Below are 18,155 nucleotides of genomic sequence, written 5' to 3' on the forward strand. Positions count from 1 at the left end.
GGGGCGGGGCGGGGCGGGGCGGGGCTGCTGCAGGACAGTGTGCCGTCTGCACCATGGGGTCCGCCGCGTCCCTTATGCCTCCCAGGGGAAGTACTAATGTATCAGTCCCCTGGCCAGATACGTCCCTTTGCACACTGCTCACAGACGCCTCAGGGGATGTATTTCCGGTAACTCCCAGAGGGCATGTTTCTAGAGGGTTCTAAGGCAGAGGCGTCCGAGCTTTACCCCCATTTTGTGAGTTGCTGCGGGGCTCCTGGAACAAGGTCAGAATTTTAACACTTGGAGGGTGGATTCTTTTCCATGGGTGCTCTCTCTGAACACAGGAGGTGTGTCTCCCTTAGGTGTGCTATCTTCCTGGGAGATCTACCTCAACTCTGTGGAAATATTTCCTGGGGCTCTGATCTCGGCACGAGGGAGGCGTTTCCGTGGGCAGCTTGTTTCCACCATTTTGGAGAGGGGGGCCGTCGTTGGTGGTCAGAGAGACAGAGTTCTGTGAGGGCCTTTCCTCGTGGAATTGTCTCAGTGCTGGTGAGGGGGCTCTTCTCTGGGTGCTTATCTCAGTCGAAAGTCGGGGGTGGGGGGTGTTTCCTGGAAACCCATCCAAGCTGTGTGAGGGCGGGAACGTTTCCTCCGGCACATGGCCTCAGCCCCCAGGTAAGTGTCCCTGAGGGCTTCTCCCTCAGCCCGTGAGACTCTCCTTGGTGCTTAGCTCAGCCCGAGGGGGCACTTTGCCTGGCTGCCCTGTCTCAGCCCTGATGGGGGTGGGATTTTCTTGTGTGGGGCCGGTGCTGGTGGGGACCCTTCGTCCTGGGGAGACTTTCATGGGCGCTGTGTCACAACGTGCGGGGACGCTGTTCCTTGCGTGTTCTGAGACTGGAGTGAAACTGCCTTCGGGGCTCTGTCTGAGCCGTGGGGGGAGAACTTGCCGTCGGGGGAGAACTTGCCATGGGGGAGGGAACGTGCCGAGGGGGGTGGGAACTTGCCATGGGGTGAGAAATTGCCGTGGAGGGGAGGGAGAACTGGGTTTTGGGGGCTTTCTCAGCGCCGGGCGCTTGGGCTCTTTGTTGGTGCTCCCTCTGAGCTCTGGGGAGCTGAGACTGGTGTCTGAAAGGTCCATCCGTGCACAGAAGGGGGAGTCCGCCTGCAGAGCTCTGCCTCCGCCCTAGGGAAGGAGGTGTCCTTGGGCACTGCATCTCCCTTGTGTGGCGGGGGTGGGGGCGGGGGGGCTGTTCCGTGGCTACTGTCTCCGCCATGGCTGGGGAGCAGGCTGGGGCTCTGTCTCTGCCTTAGAGGGGGATTGTCCTTGGTGTGCACTGTCTCAGCCTTTGGGGGAGGTCAGACTTGGGTGCGCTAATGCACTTTGGGGGGAGTCGTTCTGAGTTGGGTGCTCTGTTCCAGCCTGCGGTGCAGTAATTTTCCTTGATTTCTGGATCTCAGTGTTGGGGGAGGTCTATCTATCCTTTTAACTATCACCTTGGGACTCAAGGTGGGGACCGGACTGGCAGTGTATGAGAGAGAGTTGGTTGTGTTATATCCTCACAAACGCTTGCTGTATACACAGTCTTCAGGCTCAGCCACCCTGCTGGGTGTGCAGGGGCCTCTCCTTATGTCTAAATATGCATTTTGTGCTCACCAATGAGGTTTATTGGCCATTCATGTATGTGTTTTATGAAGTGCCTTACCTATATTTTATTGAGATTGTTGTACTTTGTTAAAATGATTCATAGTCCTACACATATTTGTATTTCTGTAGATATTTAAAAATATAATTCTACACATTAAAATGATTAATAGTTAAAATGATTCATAGTCCTACACATATTTGTATTTCTGTAGATATTTAAAAATATAATTCTGAGTAACTGCTGCAGATTTGTTTTGCTTTGTCATTCTCTTTTTGATGAATAAATATTCTCAGTTCAATTAAGTGTAATTGAACAATCTATTCTTTATGGTCAGTGCTTTTTTTTTTTTTTTTCTCCAAACCTTTGCCGACTGTAAAACCGTGAAGGTCATATCCTAAGTTTTGCTCCAGTCTCCTATTCATCTGAAATCAATGTAGTGCGGATGACAGTGAGGTCAGAGAAGAGGCACATTTCCCCTTAGGGACCAGGTGGACTCACTTAAGGGACCACAGTGGCTTGGGGACTTCAGTGTCAGCCAGCTAGCAGGTGCTATTTCCAGACTGATTTCTAGACTCTCTATCATCCTGCACGGGAGGATCCGGCCTCCCTCGCTCCAGCCCACATGGTTGTCATTGCTATCCTTTGCAGTAAGTCCGCTGGCTGGCATCGCACGTCTTCCAACTTTGTTCTTTTTCTGAAAGCTCATCTCAGCTCTTCTACTGTTTTCTATCAGCTCGCAAATTTCCCCCAAATATATCAGGGTGGATTTTAAACTTCTATATTTTAAATAAAAAATATTTCCATTTTTTGGGGGGCCTGGGTGGCTTAGTCGGTTAAGTGTCCGACTTTCGCTCTGGTCATGATCTCGAGGTTCATGTGTTCGAGCCCCGAGTCGAGCTATATGCTGACTGCCAGCTCAGAGCCTGGAGCCTATTTCAGAGTCTGTATCTCCCTCTCTCTCTGACCCTCCCCTGCTCATGCTGTCTCTCTCTCTCTACCCTTGAAATAAATAAAAAATATTTATATAAAAAATATTTCCATTTTAAATATGATTGCAATAGTTACTCCTAGCAGAAATGACCATAATGATTTAACAATGAGTCTTGCAATCCACACAAAAAATGTATTTCTCTCCGTTTCCCGAGCCCTTTATCATCTCTCAGCGAGCTGTGATGTGTTACGTGTAGTGCTTCAGCACACCCGTCGTTAGGTTTACTCCCTGGGTATTGATGGTGATGACACTGTTTGCAATGGCAGTTTAAATATTTTTTCTATTGATTTGTTATTACACAGTAATACATGTTGTTTGAGATTCTTGCTCCTCCATCCAGTATCTCGCTGTTGTTCACTTATCAATTCTAAAATTTTACGTCCTTTTTGATATTCTGTGTACAAAAATGCTCAACTGAGGGGCACCTGGGTGGCTCAGTCGGTTAAGCGTCTGACTTCAGCTCACGTCATGATCTCACGGTTCGTGGATTCGAGCCCCGTGTTGGGCTGTGTGCTGACAGCTGGGAGCCTGGAGCCTGCTTCGGATTCTGTGTCTCCCTCTCTGCTCTGACTTGAGCATTTGGGAACAGGGACAATGTCCTTTCTTCCTTTGTAAAATTTATACTTCTTTTTCTGCATGTATTAAAATGTTTTATTTTTCTTTTTGAGAGAGCTCAAGTGGGGGAAGGCAGAGAGTGAGGGACACAGAAGGGGGCTCCAGTCTCTGACCTGTCAGAACAGAGCCTAAAGCAGGGCCAGAACCCATAAACTATGAGATCATGACCAGAGATGAAATCGGAAGCTTAACCAACTGAGCCAACCAGGTGCCCCCCAAAATTTACACTTCTTTTATTTTCCTCTAGGTTTTAGTTCAACCAAATGTTCTTGATTACACGGTAGACACTCATGTCATTATATTTAAAACTCAAGAAAACAAGGGTAGGATATTTCACATTAAATATAACACTTGTATATGGGTTGGTTTTTTTGGTTTTGTTTTTTTTTTGTTTTTTTTTTTTTTTTTTGGCAACACTCTTTTCTAGGTTAGATAAGTTGCCTTTCATCCCAGCTTGTTGATGAACTTTACCATGAACAGGTATCTGACTTTAAGCCATTTATTTCAAAATCCTGGGACTTTATCCTGGTTTTTGCTCTTCACGTTGTATACTGCATTCATTGCTTTTCAAGGAGGAAACCACTCTTGTCGGCAGGCAATATATACAAACACCATATGATGTTTGTTATTTTAAAGTATTGTTTAATTTAATTTGCTGTGTGTCTATAGCCAGGTGAGAGGTCTGGGTCTCTCGGTTTCCTTTCTTCCGGCGATTTTGTCATGAAATGAGTTGGTAACACATGAGCTTTCTTCTCTTTTCAGAAAGGGTTTGGTTAAGACTGGTATTATTATTTCCCTCCGGGATATCTGAAGGACTCCCAGGAAATCCTTCAGGATGGGAAGGTCCTTCATTAGGTACGACAAGTTTTTACCATATCCAGCAGCGTTCCGATTTTCTGTTTCTTCGTGGTACGTTCTGGTCTGTTTCATTGGTCTATAAAAGTGTCCATTTCATGTCAGTTTTCAGCTTTGATATACAGTTATTGTTATTGTTCTGTCTTTCATAGAACTCTCTTCTGGATGCAGGGCTTGGTCTCCTTCTGCATTGCTAGTGTTGTTTATCTGCGAAAAAATTGTCCTTGATAATCATGCTCAGGTTAGTGTGTGTGGTTATTAGTGTCAATGACCACCTTCTCCTTTTGTTGAGCATCTTTAAAAAATGTTTTTTTAATGTGTATTTATGTATTTTTGAGAGCGCGAGAGAGAGATAAAGAGCCAGCAGGGGAGGGACACAGAGAGAGGGGGACAGAATCCCAAGCAGGCTCTGGGCTGTCAGCACAGATGGGGGGCTCGAACCCGAGAACCTTGAGATCATAACCTGAGCTGAAACGAAGAGTCAGATGCCTAACCAACTGAGCCACCCAGGTGCCCCTTTTGAACATCTTCACTGTCATTTTCTTTTTCCATTTCCTTAACTTTTGCTCGACTTTGAGTACTGTGTCCGTCCGTTCCGGCTGCCATGGGAAATGGCCACAAGCTGGGGAGCTGACATCGCCAGAAATGTATTTCCGCGACTGTGGGGCCGGGAAGTCCAGGGTCAAGGTGCTGGCACGGTGGCACTCTAGTGAAGGTCCACTGCCTGCTTGGTAGCCAGGTGTTCTCGCTCTGTCCTCAAGGGTGGGAGGGTGTGGGCTCTGTCTGGAGCCTCTTGTATGAAGCCTCTAAGCCCATTCTGGATGGTGCCACCTTCATGACTGAGGAGCCTCCTCCCAAAGACTCTAATACCACCTAACACCATCATCTTTGGGGCGTTGGATTTCAACTTGTGAGTTGTGTAGGGACACAAGCATTCAGAGCACAGCATCAGTCTGGTTCTACTTCCCTGGAATTTATTGTAGTCTTTTTGCAACTTCCTACACTCACAGACCTCATTAATTTTCAGGCATTTTTCTTTTCAAATAGAGGCATTTGAAGGTCTAGGTTTTCTCTGTATTCCCAATGAAGTGTGTCCCACAGATTTTCTCCTGAGATGTTTTTCTAGAGTTCAATAGAAAGTATTTATTTAGAAACATGTAAAATTTTAGAGTGGCTTTCCTTGTTCTTAAGAAGTAGTAATTTAATTGCATTCTCTTTAGAGAACATAGCCTGCGTGAAACTAAGGATTTGGGTTTTATGGACTCTGTTGGCAATTTTGCTTGCTTGAGAGAAATGATATTCTGATTATTGAATACAGGCTTCCATGTGAGGCCATGATCAAGACTCACAGTATGTTTCAATCTATACATTTGCTGTGTGAGGCCTGAGCTGAGCAAATCGGCACATTCTGATCGAGGCCCCTTCCAGAGAAATAAACGGTGCGGGTGGACTTGGGCACGAAAGGATTCCATCAGGCAACGCCTAGCACCCCTCCTGGGAACGCCAGGCAAGATGCCACCCCGTTGTCCCAGAACACGGGACTTAAGTAGCATGTAACTGCGGAGCCCTGGCAGCCACCTTGCGATCATGAGGAGGAGCCAGAACTGGGATGAACGTGGCTTCCAGAAAGCAGAGGAGAACCTGGGGAAGAGGCCAGGCCCTTGGTCATATGATTAATATAGGGTTTGGCATTGGCGTGATGCGAATCGGCATGTAGCCGTTGGCTTCTTGTCTCCTGTTAGCCAAAACGGGGGGAGTCTCGTGCTCCTGTGCTTGAACACCACCTTTGCCAAACAGTGTCCACAATGGCAAGTCAAAAGGAAAGCACAAAGTACATGTGGAAACCACCCGAAATTGTACCACTTGGTAACAAGCACTTTTCACGTCCAGCATTACAGAAGCTGGAGCCCTCTCATCAAAGGCGACGCTCTTGCTGCAGTTTGTGCTTAGTGTGAAGAAATTCTGTTTGCTGCATTCCCCCAGGGGGCCCCCCTCTGCTCTGACAAGTCAGACACTGCAGGGCCGCCCCGCGAGGCAGAAGGGCTCCTTTCTGCACTCCTGCGGGCAGACACCATGAAGGATGCCAGGCGGGAACCCTGAGAAACTCGAGGGGGGCCGCTTGGGGTGCGTCATCTGTGGGGACTCACTGGGCTGCCGTGCTGCTCAAGCCTCACGTGGTCACGTTAGTGCAGGCCTGAACTTCAACGTTTCAGGTTCAAATGCAATTGTAGCTCAGTATTTAAAGTGAAATCTGTACAGTGAAATACTTGTTTCACGTGTAGAATTTAGTGATCCATCACTTACATAGAACACCCGGTGCTCATCACAACAGGTGCCCTTCTCAATCCCAATCTCCCATCTAACCCATCTCTCTGCCCGCCTCCCCTCCAGCAACCTTGAGTTTGTTCGCTATGGTTAGGGTCTTTTTCTGGTTTGCCCCCATTCCCCATGTTCTTCTGATTTGTTTCTTAAATTCCACACATGAGTGAAATTGCCTGCTATCTGTCTGTCTCTAACCAACTTATTTCCCATAGAATAATACACTCTAGTCCATCCAGGTCGCTGCGAATGGCAAGAGTTCCTTCTTTTTGATGGCTGAGGAATATTTCATTGTACGTATATCCCACCTCTTCTTTATGTACCCATCAGTGCATGGACATTCGGATCTTCCCGTAATTTGGCTGTTGTTGATAATTCTGCTATAGGTTTTGGGGTGCCTGTGGCCCTTGGAATCAGTAGTTTTGTATCCTTTGGGTAAATCCCTAGCACTGCAATTGCTGGCTGGTAGGGAAGTTCTATTTTTACCTTTTTGAGACACCTCCATACTGTTTGGAATGGTTGTATTTTGGTCATTAAAGGACGGTGTTTCTTGATGCTTCTCAGGAAATAATGGCCAGTAAACAAGAGGTGTTTCCTGCCACTCCCAAGAAGAAAATGAAACGTCGTGAAGTACCCATTAGTCCTCCTCTGTGTAAGAGAAGGCTGACCTTGACGATGCTGCCAGTGATACTAGAAGAAGAGGGAATATCCCCAGCCGGGGACACAGCTGTGACCTTGGAAGGTGGTGAGGATGCCTGTCCCCACTTCCCTTCCTCCCTTGCGCCATTACCACCTAGCCCCCTGGCTGCTCTCCGCCACTGGAGCAGTTCCCCTGAAGGGCACCATCTTTGGGTGACGCTGCCCTTATTTTCTCAGCCACACTGGGTACAGGTGTTCACTCCGTCATGGAAACCTTCCCGGATTCCCAAACTCCGCACTCTACTGGTTTCCTTCTCCTTACTGAATATTCCTTTGCTTTCATTCTTTGCTCTGCCTTCTGTGTCTCCTCTTAATACACTACTCCTTCCTGGGTCCCACCATCGGGATGTCCCTCATGCCGCACACCTCCTCACTCAGCAGGCCGCTCGCTGCACTAGCTTCTGAGCTCACAGCCTGCCCTCCCACGTGACGCTCCTGACCCATCACCGCCCCGCAGCCAGAGTGACCCTGTGCGCACGGAAATCCCTTCATGCCACGTCCACCCTGAAGCCCGCCATCCACTCCCCCGAGCGCTCAGAACAGAATCGGAGCTCCCGACGCTGGTCTACGCGCTCCGCAGGACCCGGTCCTGCCATCCTCTCCTGCGCGTGTCCTCTGGGAGGGGGGGTCCTCCTTGCTCTCTCTGCCTCTGTCCTTTCTCCATGGCCCCGGCTCGTCCCCTCCTAGGGGCCCTGCACTGGCCCTCACGGCAGCCGGAAGTCCTCCTCCTCACGTGCACACGGTCCCCCAAATCCTGCTCCAGGGATCACCTCCTGAGGGTCCCTTCCCGACTCCTCCTGCTGTCTGCCACCACCCTGATATCGTGCTTCCTAGCGCAAGTTCAAATGTATTGTCCCCTTTGCCTGTTTTACATGTACCACCCAGCTTTCCCTGGAGGCTATTCATTCCACGAGGACAGGAATCCTTCCTGCTGTGTTCACTCCTGATCGCTAGGTTGGCATGGTGCCTGGCACAGCGGAGCATGAGGGAATGAAGTAGAGGGGTCAGACGTGGAGGACAGAAACACTCATGTCAGAGACAGAAAAGACTGATGAGCAGGCCCGGTACTGACTGGGAGTGGTAGAGGTGCGGTGCCGGTGTCAGGCCCGCTGCCGCGAGTGACGCATTCAGCCTTTCAGCTTGCAGAGGGCGTCAAGGAGACATGAAATGATGAGCGCCAGGGCTCTGTGAATGTTTGGTCAATTCATTATTAAACAAACCGTCCAGGTGTGTTTCTGTATGTATGCATCGTGCCAAGATTATAGGAGGCTTCTCTGTAGTGTTAGTTTTCCCGAGGTCAAGTTCTCAGGTCCCATTCATGTATCAGGTGCATCCTTCTGATAGGTCATAAAAACGATAGAGACTGCGGAGCACGTGCATGTCCGTGCGGGGTTGTGGACCTGCCTGTCATCGCAGCCCCACATTACATTTGGTTTCCAGATGCACCTGTCGCTCACAGTATCCACGGGGAGGTGAGGGAAAGTGGCCGATCCACACTGAGGGCTTCTGGTCAAAATCCGTCCCCCCAGAGCCTGTGACTGTGGCAGGAGATGGTACTCCACACCAACCAATTGGATTCTTTGTCTCATGACCTAACCAGTCTCAGCAAAGGTGGGCGGAGTCACAAACCTGGTAGGAATGCGTTGGTGGCAGGAGTCATTACCAGCTCTGTCTCTACAGATAACCCCAAGGTCACAGCGATGTCTGTGCTGGGAGAAGTGCCAGATAACCGGCCCATACCGATGGAAATCAATATCGAAATAAGAGATCAGTTAAAGAGGGAGATTCGACAGTTTGGACAAAGTAAGTAGAACGAGAATTTCTATCCATGAAACAAACCACCCTAAGTCTTTCTCATTCTATGATTTGAACGATATTCCACAGTCCCCTTGAGGCTCATCCTTTGCCAGAATTGGGTTTTCCCTGTTGGAATTGTTCCTCTTTATTTTTACTGAAATATCCCAGGACACCTTTTTTGGGGGGCGGGGGTGTTCTTTTGTATTTCTCCACTGGTTGTTGGGTGTCCACCTTCCACTGGTAGATGTCTGGGTGTCTGGATATGAGCATGTAAGGCACATGTCCTCTGTCACATTGTAGGGCTGAATGATTGCTGAGGCATCAGATACACCAAGATTGACTTATATCCTCCTTATACTTCAGAAATACTAATATTTTTTTAATATCTCCAGAATATGATAGAGTCTACAAATTGCTTGAAGGAGTGCAAGGGCCTCCAGAAGTGCAGAAAAGAATGATTTTATATGCCATGAAGGAAGCAGCGAGGTGAGTGTGAGAAACTCTTTAGTACATTTCACAGCGGGGCCCAGTGCTGTGTTAGGGGTGGGGGGACGTGACTGCCATGTGTTTCTCAAACCCTGGTCCTCACTCAGAGTTCATACTATCTCTGGAGTTCTTAGATTGATATTCTCTGAGCCTCACTCATTCTTCCATGCTCAGGGAGACTTTTGTTCACACCACACTTTGAGGTGGACACGGACCTTGAACTGACACTCCTTGAATTTGCTGAACCCCTTACAAAGTGGGTCCATTTTCTATTCCCATGTAGATTGCAAGCTTCTCTTTCTGTCTCCCCAAAGCCTCCCAAATTATGGGTTCTTGGATATCTTTTGGTTAATATCTTGTTTCTTTATTTTCAGATTTAAAAGACAGGACTTAATAAGCCACCTTAAGAAGGTACTAGAAAAACTAGAATCTGGCCACCTTCTCAATGAAGATAATCCCAACTCAAATTGATAATCCCATTAATGAAATGATCATTGAGAAACCAGGAGCAATTGGCTGCCTGAGAATAGAACCCCATGTTGTTGATGCCTCCTCACATGCGTTTTTTAAGAAAATTGTTTTCTTGAGGTCAAGAAACACAGTTAGAACTTTAATGTAATGAGTTTCTGTAAGTTGGGGTGCCTGGGTGGCTCTGTTGGTTAAGCGTCCGACCTCGGCTCAAGTCGTGATCTCGCGGTTGGTGGGTTCAAGCACCGCATCGGGCTCTGTTGACAGCTAGCTCAGAGCCTGGAGCCTGCTTCAGATTCTGTATCTCCCTCTCTGACCTTCCCCTGCTCTCGCTGTCTCTCTCTCTCTCTCTCTCTCTCTCTCTCTCAGAAATAAATAAAACATTAAAAATTAAAAAAAAAAGCTGAGCATTTGCACTAAGTATTTTGTTTCAATGACCAGTTTGTTGTGTGTGTGTGAGTGTGTGTGTGTTCGTTTTCCCCCTGAAGGGGGGAACCCCCTTAGGCCATCAGTTTATATTCCATCCTAGTTCCTCAGCGGGTCCCAGGCCTGTAGCTGACATTCAGAACTGTCTTCTCTACTAGCCATTTCATCTTTGTTTGGCCTGAAATAGTCGGTCACCCTGTCCTCTGACTGCACTTGAGGGATGATTCACACCTCAATTACAGACAGAACCGACCAGTACATGTCCTGCCTGAACTGAGTTGTTATAATTTCCTTTGACTTGAATCACCAACGTGCGAGCGCAGGGAGACACCCAAACATCGTGGACATCTCCCTCCTCAGTGTCTCATGCAGCTGGAAGCCAGTGTCCTTAATCGGGTTCCATCTCCCCACATTCTGCCTGACGGTTGAGGAAGATGAGCATCCAAACTGACTGCTGGGCAGTGTCTATTTCCATTTCAGTGGGGTCATTGTTGGGGCGCTTGTGGAAAACATTCCTCCTTTGCAAAAAGCCCTCCAGCATGGGGAAGCCTAAAGCTCTGGGGACAGGTAGCAAAATTTAACTACTGAATACAAAGGAGCAATAGTGAGAAGAGCCCCTCACATCGCCATCCCTTCAGTAATGAAGATGTGAATCGCAGCTATGGGAGAGACAGCTCTCTCTCTTGGCAAATGAGGGAGAGCATGACACCCTCTAAATTCTATTGTCCCAGCCCCTCAAGGTACTGTTTCCAACATAGAACCAAAATCGTGGCTATAAAATATCATTATATAATTTTTCTTGTTGAAACTGCCCCTTCAGGATGATCAGGCAGATCATAAATCTCTAGTGAATTCCATCAGCATGTGCCCCATGAAGCAATATCCTTGTCCTTAATGATGCTGTGTGGAAATCCATGACAGCAGATAAGGCATTTTCTAAATCTATGAATGTCAGTTTTCTCAAAAATCTAGGAGGAGAAGATCCATATGTAGAACAAAGGTGAATTCATGTACAAAGGGCTACATTTCCCTGAGGAAAGAGACCAAAATATCAACCTGCCACCTGGTAGCTGATTGACCACTTGGGGGAATGACGCCATATGGGGTGCTCGGTGTTGGTTTGTGTACCTGATGCAAGGAGCAGTCAGCAGCATCTGTACCACGACCAGCCTTGGTGAGTGGGTGTTCATGTTCATGGGTCATGCATGACATTCATCCCTGCCTCCATGACCATGATGCACCATTACTACTTGGAGGAAGGAGGGGTGCCCCTAAGGAGCTATGGGGGTGGTCCTGGATGCTCAGAGTGGCCTCAACTGAGAGACAGAAAGGAAATGGGGACCCCATTCCTACAAACTGAAGAAACTAGACTTGACAAAAACCTGAAAGGGCGTGGCAGCAGTTTTTCTCTCTTGAGTTTCCAGTTAATGACCCATCATGGTCAACAACTTGACCTCAATTCCTTGAGACTCTGAGCACAGAAATTTATAGTACCTGCGTGGAATTCTGAATGATGAAATTGCTTGAGAAGACATTTGTATCATTTCACACTGCTAATTATCAGCTAATTTAATATGCAGCTTTAGAAAACTGATATGGGCAAAATGCCTGTATATAGGGAAGTAACAAATGAAAATGAGGCATGATGCGTTTCTTTTCCATTCAAGAGATCACAGAGACCTTCCCATGAGGCCATAGTGTAGGGTCAGAGAACTTTTCTTTTCTGGGCCCTGCTCCAAGCTAGCATTTTCAGGTCACATGTCAGTGGGTCATAGTACCACAAAACCACAAAACCACAAGCCATGTTATCACCAACCCCTGATGGGCCAACTCTTTGCTCTACGTCTCTTTTTGAATGTCAAGAAAGTTGAGATTTACCAATTTGCTCTTCATCATACAAGCATAACCGTGACATGAGCCAGACTACTAACTACATGACTAAACATTTCACTAAGTTGTAAGGCTTCTGATTTTCTGTGAGAATTCTCTCCTACATCCTGTCTTTCAAGTATGTTGCCAATGTGTCTATATGAGTTTCTCCTTCCTTCTCAAGGAGAATAACATCATCGAGGCAAAGGAAAAGGGCAGTGCCTGATGTTAGGGACAGGTGTTCAAGGCCTGTGAGGAGTAGTTTATGACATGAGTTCAGAGAGTTGATATAAGCCTGAGGTACGAAGTGAGGGTGCCCTTTCCAGCTGACGTTAAGCTCTTCCTGGATAGGTTTTCTAAAAGAGGGGAAAGCATTTGCTCACACAAATATACATACCAGATGCCCAGGAATGTGTTGATTGCTAAAGCAATGGAGCCTCAAGGAACAGAGGAGGTGTAATTGAATAAACGCCCAACTAGGTTTATGATAAATTGCTGTCATTCTCCAAGATCTCAAAGTTCTTCACAGGGTAAGATGAAAGGGACGTGGTCAGAATTACCACCATGCATCTTTCAAATTCTTGATGGTGCCACATATCACCACTGGGTGGATTTGAGGAAACCCTGGCACCACTGAGAGACAGTACTGAAGTCAAATTCCATCAATAGCTTGACCTCTGTTGTCCCTCACTGTGGCTGGGGGGCCACAGGGATGCTTTGGGTCTCCTGGAATTAGTGTCAATGAGATCCAGTTTTGAGTTTTCTTCAAGAATCTGATTACTTCCCTCCCCCTATGCACTGTCATGCTGGTACCCGACCCCAGGTCCACTGGCCACAGGGAAGGTGGGGATAACAATAAGAGCATAGATATCTGGCAGTGCAGCACGGTCCTCCCTCAAGGGGAAGCCACAGCCATTTGTGACCAGCAGAGAGGAGAAGAGCCACACAGAGCTCTTTACAGATGCCTGGGCTCCTGTTAGAACACAATGTACCACAGCCTTCAGGAATGTCGTGTCCTCTGGACCTCCCAACCCTTCCATCTGATGAACTCATGTTGACACTCCAACCTGCTTCAGGCTGTCTTCCTCTGCAGTGCACCCAGGAACTTCGTGCATTTCTCCTTAATTTATAGTAGGCCCCCTTTGGGGCTTATTTCAGTCAACCAACCCATGAAACTAGGAGAGTCATCCCTAAGTCCAAAAATGAAAACCTTGAATCTGTGTCGTCCCTTAAGGATCCCATGTCATTCATTTGATCTCCTTCATGAGTATTTCCTTCCACCGTCATACACCACACTTAAACAAAGTCCACTCGAACTCTCCATGCTTTTACATACACATATTAGACAAAACACGTAGACCTTGTGGTTAATGTTGCAACTCCTCATGGGTCACATTCTGTGCCTCACTTTCAGGGCCTGTGGGAATGTGAGTATAGTTACAGAGTTTTGAAGGAAGGAGAGCTGCGGGTATAGACTGTGCGCAGGGTCAGCAGTGCCCTCCAAGGCACCTACTTCAGGCAAGACCATCAGTCTCTTCAGACCAAGAGGAAATAACCTCCTCCCAGGAGTGGAAAGGATGTTTCTCTTTGCAAAGATATTACACGGAATTGGGGGTTCCGAGGACCCAGTTTCATCAGAGTGTGCATCTATGGCCCATTATAAGTTTCCGGATCCTGTTCATTCCCAATTGGTCCTGTAACATTAACAGAAAGGCCGTGTGAAGTTGGCATTGAATGTATGTTGTGTTTCAGCCATTCATCGGATAGAATTTTCATTGCGTTTCCCCAGATCTCCACCCTTAGGCTACAGGAGAGGAAGAGTAATTTTTAAATTAATGTTTTTTCATTTTTGAGAGAAAGAGGGAGAGAGAGACAGAGGGACAATTGGGGAAGAAGAGAGAGACAGAGAGAGAGAGAGAACCTGAAGTAGGTTCCAGGCTCTGAGCTCTAAGCACAGAGCCCATCAGTGGACTCAGTTTCTCAAAGCATGTGATCATGATGTTAGCAACTGTCAGATGCTTAACCAAAGAGCCACCCAGAGAGCAATTTGTTTTTAAGGCAATTTACAGAACTTTTGAGGTCCTTTCTGTGCACTTCAAGTTGGGACTTTCAGGACGTGTGGACAGAAATGTTTTACCCCTGTTCTTCAGCACAATTAGAGCAGCCATTCATCCCCATTAAACTCCTAATTTTGACCACAAGGCTCACTGATACGACACATGGTCATCAAGACCCTTGGAGCTTGACAACAGGTCTCTAAGTGTGATAATTTGAGAAACTCCTTCGCCATTTCTTGCTATGAGCTCCCAGTGCCATTTTAACCCTGGAAAATGGGTCTTTAATAGCTTTCAAGGAATCACATTAAAGAAGGAATTGCAGAAACCCAGACACAACTCACAGATCTCACGTTTAGGATTCTGTTTTTCTAGGAACTACACGTTAAGGATCTAGGAACGTACATCAGTCAGAAATCAGGCAAAGGAGCAGGGCCAGCAGGAGGTAACATGCGCAAGTGTCTGCACATAGAGATGCACACGTGTCTGCTGTGTGTGTCAGTATCGATTTGTTACAGGAAATGATTTCATGGGATGGTCCTTGCCCATTCCCCATTCTCTGCAGGACCATCGTCCCCCCTCTGATGCTGGAGCATCACAGACCTCCCCACACAGACCACGACGACCACTGAAGCGCATGCTGTTCATTTGTCTTTGACCTTGGGGTGAGGGTATCCTGTGAGGCCCTTCAACCTGCACTACCTGCCATGGCCGTTGACTCTGACGCAGGTGAGATGTCTCCTCCTCAGGGAGGCTTCCCTGACCACCACATGCAAAATACTGCCCACCTTTTTGCATCTCTCCATCCCATTTCAACTTTCTGCAGGGTATGTACCAGTACCTGACAGTTGCTCTGCTGGTCTAGCAGCTCATGGAGATCCATGTCAATGTTGTCTAGTTCACTGTCATTTCACACCTAGATAAGTGGCTGGTGCTTAGACAGGTCTAACAAATATTGAATGAATTATTTTTAATCCTCACAAGTGAGGGAAGTGGATGCTGTCAGGAACCTCAGTTCACCAGAGGGGATGTGGCAACAAAGACATTAGGAACAGAGTCCCCGGGTCATGAGCAGATGAGGGCGTACCGGAAACAACTGCTCAGAGCCAGGTCTGGCTTGAAGCCAAGTCCTTTCCAAGCCTCCAGTGCTGCCCCCGGGCTCCACAGCCAGTGGCTGCTGCTGTTCCACAGTTTCCTGTTGGTTCCTATTTATCATCTCACCCTGATTCTGGAACATTCTTTGCTCCGTCTGTTACAGGAGCGTGGGACAGACACTGATCTTGTGTCAGAGTATGAAAGAATGACTCCTGCAGATGACAACAGAGAGTGAGCAAATCGATGGAGTTTATGGAGAAAAACTACAAAGATCTCAAGAGTGAGAGGATTCCCGACTGGGGTGCGACCAACGATTTTTGTCCCTGAATTTTTATTGGGGCCTTATCAGAACATTTGTGATATCCCACTCGTGGCACCCAGCACACGTGAGTCTGGAACACCTTTATCCTTTTATCCCCCCCAAACCCAGCCACTTCTTCAGCCTCCCACCTGCAGCTGCCTCTTCCTCCCTGAGGCTCCCTTCTCTCTCCCTGCCTAATGTTAACCCTTTCCCTACTCAAATCTCCCTCCCTGATGGGAGATACCAGGGCAGGGAGGCCTGGCTCTCATCTCCCTCAGCCTCTGCCCCAGCTCTTCAGCACTGACGGCTCCCAGGGAGGGCTGTCCTGTCCCACAAGGCTAAGCCTGTGTCCCTCTCCGAGTCTCTGGCCCATAGGGGAGTCTGCATTCTGTGTGTTCCCCCAATTAGATCACTGACAACCAGGGAATGACCCCCGCGGACTGCTATCTGCCCCAGAGCTTGTAGCCTCTCCTAGGTTCTGGGCCATGACCGTCTCCTACTCGCCGCCCCAGCCCTGAGCCGCACATGTGCAGAGCACCTCAAACGTGCCGGGATGGGCTTTGGCTTCTGACCACCCCGCTCCCCTCAACCCCACAGCCACCTCATGAGGCAGGGGCTTGATTTTCCCTTAACCCCCGAGGACCCTAAGCCCCAGGGAGCATGTCCTTGCTCAAGGTCAGACAACTGGGTGGGAGCTGAAGCTGGCGTTACACCCGGGCGTCCCTCACTCCATCGTGTGCGCTCGTGAGAGCTGTGCCGCACTGTGCCCGCACTTCACAGAAGGGAAACTGGATTCCTCAAGAAATTGAGATCTAAAGACTAAAGGGCATGAGGATTTCTTCACCAATTGAAGAAGATGTTAACCTTAAAAATAAAACCATCAGGGGGTGCCTGGATGGCTCAGTCAGTCAGAGTCAGACTTCGGCTCAGGTCATGATCTCACGGTTTGTGGGTTCGAGCCCCGCGTCTGGCTCTGTGCTGACAGCTAGCTCAGAGCCTGGAGCCTGTTTCGGATTCTGTGTCTCCGTCTGTCACTGACCCTCCCCTGCTCATGATCTGTCTCTCTCGGTCTCTCAAAAATAAATAAATGTTTAAAAAATAAAAAAAAAGTAAAACCATCAGTTATTGTGCCAGCAAAGTGCATTATTTGGGAATAGCCGAGAATTTCAATCCGAGCCAAGCAACTCCAGCAAAACCCCAGGAAATCCAAAGAATAAAGCAGAGGCAGGCTCTTTTACAGAAGGGAGGGAGCGGTTGTGAATGGCAAGTCCACTGCACTACAGTCGGGTTCTGAGTGTAGCAGCTTCTCATTGGCTGAGCTGTGACAGGTTCTCATTGGCTGCGCTGTTTTGGGGGCGGAGGAAGATCTTTCTTCCTCCTGCTGGTGTAGTAACTTAGTAGCTGAAGTAGTATGGACTTGCAAGGTACCTCTCTTCCTGTTGGATTCACAGTTGGCCACAGATGGTAGAGTGTGAGAGTCCCCCCATGGGACCTTTCACTCCAACATAGTGAACTTTCCCTTTACTAACTTTCATAAAGTCCCTGGCAAGATCCCCCTTTCATCTCCAGGTACAGCATGAGGCCTCCCGGGCTCAAGAGACCAGCACATAAGGCTTCTAGAAAAAGTCCGTTGTGCAGTCAGCAGTGGACTATACAAACTTAATATGAACAGTTTAAAACAGTTTAAACTATTTGGCCAGGAAGGACTGACAGTGCAGTCACAGAAGTGGCAGTTGAAAACAACGGTGGACGTGTCCAAGCACACTTGATACCCCACCCTTCCTCCATCCCTGTGCTGCCCCACACCCGCCTCCTGGTTCCTTGCACGTGGCAGCCTGCGCCCATTCATGGGCCTTACGGGGCTGCTCTTCCCGCCTCGACTCCGCTTCCCACGTCTTCTCACCCGTCTCTTCTCTCCTTAAAGGTCACCTCCTCAGAGAGGTGCTGGGTCACCCCCTCTAAAGTAAGACCCTCCGTAGTTCTCCTTCCGTCCCTTACTGTCACAGCATTTCGACTTTCAGACAGTTAATCAGTCTGCTTCTTGGTTTGGGTTTGGTTCTGTGTGCGCAGGGATTGCTCATTCATTTTCCTTGTCAAAATTATAATGGACTGAATCCTATAATTTTGACAAATTTCCACTTGTCTTCGTTTCTTAAAAGAAGTCCATTTTGATGCCTTATTTTCATTAAATAATTGTATAATTTACAAATACATATTTAAATGAATACAATCTATTTAGAGGAAATGTCATATATAATTCATACATGATACATATTTAAGTAATTTATATTAACTACTTATAGCCATCTGAATTAAAATGTTAAATACAAAAAACCTTAGATTGTGAGTAACGTGTTCTGTGAGAGTTCTGCAGACAAGCAAACATTGCTAATAACATTTAACTTGAGAAGTGAGAGATGTCTTGTGATACGAGTAGTACATGACGCTGAATGTCACACGATCACAACTGAGCCAATGGTTCTTCTCTCTCTCTCTCTCTCTCTCTCTCTCTCTCTCTGAAGGATTGTGGGTGATTGTCTCCCATGCTTGGATGC

General features: G+C 47.7%; 1 long non-coding RNA gene across 2 annotated transcripts in view; it reads left to right on the forward strand.

Moving 5' to 3' along the window:
* Positions 1 to 73: 73 nt before the first annotated feature.
* LOC120220142 overlaps positions 74 to 18,155 on the forward strand; it is a 36,159-nt gene continuing 18,077 nt past the window's right edge. Inside the window, exons 1-2 of one of the 2 annotated variants that reach the window (XR_005525476.1) lie at positions 74 to 263; positions 6,970 to 7,150. This is a non-coding gene — a long non-coding RNA (uncharacterized LOC120220142). The remainder of the gene's footprint in view (positions 264 to 6,969; positions 7,151 to 18,155) is intronic. The other variant, XR_005525477.1, reaches the window with a different exon arrangement.

Source organism: Hyaena hyaena, unplaced genomic scaffold, assembly GCF_003009895.1.
Source record: "Hyaena hyaena isolate Hyena2069 unplaced genomic scaffold, ASM300989v1 scaffold_669, whole genome shotgun sequence".
Classification (NCBI taxonomy): Eukaryota; Metazoa; Chordata; class Mammalia; order Carnivora; family Hyaenidae; genus Hyaena; species Hyaena hyaena.